Here is a 4797-nt window from a genome sequence, read left to right as displayed (position 1 = left end):
TGTCACCCACTTAGCCTAAGTAAAGTATTTAAAAGATTTATATAAAAAATATATTAAATATAGAACAAATTATTATAGTTATACAAGGATGCAAATAAAATATTTAATATTTATGTTTGGATTTGACTTTAAATTGAGGGCATTATTGAAAGTATATAAATAATAATTATACCAATAGGGTAATAGGGTGATGGTAATTGGCAAAGATAAAAATTTTGAACAATTAAATTTGGATGGGTAAGATTATGAATTTAAGTTTCACACACGACAAGAATTATAAGAAATTTGTTGTTAAAAAGTTAAAAATTAAATGGTGGTTATATTTTAATGTCCTATTGACTTCTGGCATAGCCTAACTCAATTACTAGGCCAATCTTGGACCTAAAGCAAGTGATAAATATAAGCATTTCAACCCTAGACTCAATTTTGTGTTCTTGGTGGCTTTAGAGATCAAACACCTAAACCCGATCTTTCCACCAAATTTGACAACCGGTAGCCTATAACTAGAGTACATATATAAGAGAACTAAGGCAAATTTTCTAACGATTATGATCGTTGCTAGCGATGAACATTACTGATCAAACGTTATAACTAATCAAAGTATCAAACATCAACATTTTCTTATAATTTGACCACCCAATTCTTTTAACGATAAGAGAACTGAAACAAATTAAAGATTCACATATGTTGACTTCTATCAAGTGTATGATCACTACAAACTATGTAAATAATATACAGAAATACAAAATGCATATCATCCTGTTTCTGGATTCAACCAAAACCCAACATGTTGTTTGGAAGATCAATCAAACATCAACTTTCTTAACATAAATAATAATCACAACAAAACGCCAGCCGAACGAACAAACTAACCAACCCCGACCAATCAAAGAATATATACTAGTTACTGACCCGATCGGCTCTCACGGGCTCATATTGCAATCGCGCATGTAGACCTGATCGTAGTCAACAAACCGGTTCCAATACCCTCGGAACTTGGGTATCCCTATCTCTAGCCATGGTTTTAAATTCCCGTTGTAGTGGATAACGGCTGCTCTTTCAATATCTTTCTGGCTCACACTCGGGTTGTACCCAAGCCCAAGTACATGCCATGATTTTTCCAGTGGGTATACACGTTTCCAGAAGGTTATCAAACCCGGTGGCAGTGTACCCAGCTTCCATAGTTGTCTCTCATGATTCTGCACAAAGACAAAACATATTAAATTGTGGTCTGAACCACTAAGTAGGGTTTTAAGAAACGACAAAACAAACTGGCCTATTTACAGATTCGGCGGTTTAAGGTTCGATTCGGTTTTTGGCAGTTTGAACATCTTTTTATTTTCTTTACAAGATCATTAGTTTGTTCTACAAATTTTAAAATGAAATAGATGGTTGATGACTATAATTAGGGGTGCGAATTATGATACGACATGAACTTAACACGAAATTTGTGGGTTTGGGTTTACTGGTTTAGCTATGGGTTCGGGCAGGTACGGGTTGAACCCGCTACCTGCAAACCTGTTCAGCAAAACAGGTTAACCAGCTTAGCCTACTTATTTTTTTATTGTTACTTTTAAAGGTATTTTATGTCATAACTTAAATAGGTTGGTATTATGTGCCACCACTTAAAATAGAACTTAAAAGAGAAATTAATAAGATTTTATAATAGAAAGTATCTCTTTTATATACATATAAAAAATTTTCAGTTTAAACGAGAATATTCGTGTCTTGTTCGGGTTCATATGTCTGACGCAATTTTCAGGTTCCTGTCAAATTTTCGACTCGTATCGGGTTAGACCCGCCCACCCGTGAACGCAACCCATTTAGCACCTTAATTACAATGAATACATAAAACTGTCAAATGGCTGGGGTTCCAAGTTTCGAACCGAACCGAACCATTAAAACCACTAAACCACAAAAACCCTTCAGTCGGGCATTTCGGTCGGTTTCATTGGTTTTTTAAACACCCCTAGTTAAGACTCGATATTAACGCTTTTGTTTGATGAAAACACTTACCAAGTTTTGCCACGAGTGATAAACATCTGTAATATTCTGTCGCTTCCATTCCTCCAAATCAAACACATTCATCCCATACGCCCACCCACACGCTCGCGGGTCAAAATTCTTGGTTATAATAGGATTCGAAAAGTTCAAATACCGGTCGAACCGGTGAAAATTTTCCCCGCACCATTCACCTTACCCTTTAGATCAATAGCCCAAAGACCACTTAAATCCTTTTGGACCACAATATCATCATCCAAAAACACAACTCTACTCAACTTTGGAAAGATCTCGGGAAGATAAAACCGAAGATGATTCATCATTGATAGGTATTTTGGGTTGCGAAATTTGAGATTTGAATCTGAGTCGACCGGTTTATGTGTTTTGAAATAGTAGTCGATCATGTTTTGAGAAGCTAATTGTTTGAGAACCGGGCTATAACTTGCGTTTAGCCATGTAAATTCATCAATGTTTTGGACTTGGATTGTGGCTTTACCGGGTGGGTTTGCGAGAAACCACATCCTCATTGCAGCGTAATTTAGTTTGTCAGTTACGATGTGGAACACGTGCTTCCAAGGTTCCTGCCATGTTTACACGTTAATAATTACAAATTTGAAAATTTAGGGTCTGAATTGTTAGAACCCAAACACAACTTATATATCTAACCTAGACACATTTATAATAGTGTAACCTGAATACAACCCGTCTGACCCATTTATGTGAACGAGTCAGACGGGTTGTAATCGAGTTTTGAACACGTTACACGGTTGGGTGGGTTGCAATAAATGGTTATTAAAGGGTTTGGCGGGTCAAATCGTTTAATATGAAAATTTATACGTTAACAGTTAGCAATTTATTAAGTTGCGAGTGTCAATTGTGTCGAGTTGACAATACCCGAACACGAACCATATTATCGTTCGTGTAAAAGATATCAACCCTAATTGAGTCACACTTAAAGCTCTGTAACTCGAACATGATCTGGTTAGCCCGTTTATTTAAACAAGTCAGGCAGGTTGAAATAAAGTTGTAAATGTAAAACAGGTTGGTGTGTTGTATTAAATGGGGTCGTAAACAGGTTGGAGGGTCAACATAGTTAACATGTTAAAAATATCAATCCGAACACAAGTTTTTACTAGTTTATCTAAAGAAGTCAAATGGTTGTAATCAAGTACTAAACTGTTAACGAGTTAGTAGGCTGTAATAAATGGGCCGTAAACGGGTTGGCGGGTTGAGGTATTTAATAAAACATGCTACACACGTCACTCCGAACAGGACCCATTTAACCCATTTCTCTAAATGAGGCAAACAAGTTGTGATCCAGTTGTAAACATGTCAAACGGGTAAGTGAGTTGTAAAAAATGGTTAAACGGGTCAGCCCATTTAATTAAGCGTGCTACAAAAGTCAACCAAAACACAGCCCGTCTAATCACAAGTAAACAACTCTTTATCAATTACCTTAGCATTGGTAACAGTAGAATTCACAACCACTGCAGTAGCCAACACGTTATCCGAAAACAAAGCATAGTGAAACAGCTCTGGATCATCTAGTTTTTCTTGATTCGGGAATTGTTGTGCAGAAGAATTTAACGAGTAGTATTCGGTTGAGAGGCATAAAGGAAGGCAATGAAGACCCTTAGGAACGGTTTTGGCGGTTAAATGAGTCAAAAACAAGGCCTGTTTCTGATGCACACGCAGTTGTTCTTCAGTCGAGTGAATAATCGTGCGTAGTTTCTTTACAACAGCAGTGCAATCATCCTGCATTTGCTTCCCTTTTGCAAGTGTTTGATCCATTGCTTTCAGCTTGTCATACGCACTAAAGTAATAGCAAGATTGAATAAATATTATATTCCAAAACGAGAAGATAAATTATATCATCATAGATAACGAACCACTTTTGGTAGGGCTATCCCCAGTATAATACCATATTTACACAATAAAGGGTGGTATTTTGGTAATACCAAAAATATCACCCTTCCCTTGAAACTTATACTAGGATATTAGAGTTTGGAGTTTAAGAGAAAAAGAAGGGTAAAATAGTCATATTATAAATTATTTTAAGCAGTGTTGTAAACTTACATAATATCATATTTATGTAAAAGAAAAAGGGTACAATAGACAAATTATAAATTCATTTAAATGATTAAATATGATACTTTTAAGTTGTCGAATGGTAAATATGATGTTATGTAAAGTTGCCGGGATATATAGAACCCTAAACTCGATAAAAATTCGTAATATCAAATATACCATTTTTAAAATTTATGGCATCCATACCCTTCCCTATATTGAGTAAATACGGTATTTAGTATTTTGAACAAGTAAATGATGCTGTGTATCTTTTCAGGGGCATATATGGAATTGCGTGTATACAAATATTGACAATAGAACTTACTTCTTTGGAAGATCTGCATCTTTGGTTGCATCACCGAGTGCTCGTTGGACTTCTTTCATACGTAACCGGAGTTCCCGATTAACTTGAGGATTAGATCTTGTTGATGAAAGGGAAAGGTAAACTCTTGCCCTAATTAACTGATCCTTAAGATATCGAACACGATTATCCACCAAAACACGTTCGCTTGGTTTCTCACTTTTGGTTTTGCCAGCCTCGGGTTTGGCTTCCTAAAACAATATTAATAACAAGAATTAAGTCTCAGTTTATAAGTTTTATTATTATTATCATGCATGCAACCTTGTGAAAATGAAATGCATGATAATAATAAAAATAAAAATAGTTAAGTATGTAGAGTCATCAATAAACTTACAGCCTGAGATGCTGCTAGCATTAACTTGTTTTCA

General features: G+C 35.6%; 1 pseudogene across 1 annotated transcript; it reads right to left on the bottom strand.

The window, feature by feature from the left end:
* Nucleotides 1-857: 857 nt before the first annotated feature.
* On the bottom strand, nt 858-4593 carry LOC143621649 (putative galacturonosyltransferase 4; annotated as a pseudogene). Its single transcript, XR_013151572.1, has 4 exons — nt 4394-4593; nt 3457-3814; nt 2017-2582; nt 858-1199 (listed from the first exon to the last, which is right to left on the bottom strand). The product of XR_013151572.1 is annotated as a putative galacturonosyltransferase 4 (transcript).
* Nucleotides 4594-4797: the final 204 nt, after the last annotated feature.

Source organism: Bidens hawaiensis, unplaced genomic scaffold (genome assembly GCF_021521415.1).
Source record: "Bidens hawaiensis isolate Kalapana, Puna unplaced genomic scaffold, B.hawaiensis_p1.1 tig00002924_1, whole genome shotgun sequence".
Lineage (NCBI taxonomy): Eukaryota > Viridiplantae > Streptophyta > Magnoliopsida > Asterales > Asteraceae > Bidens > Bidens hawaiensis.
Note: the sequence above shows the minus strand (reverse complement) of the source record. Positions and strands in the feature narration are given on the sequence as shown.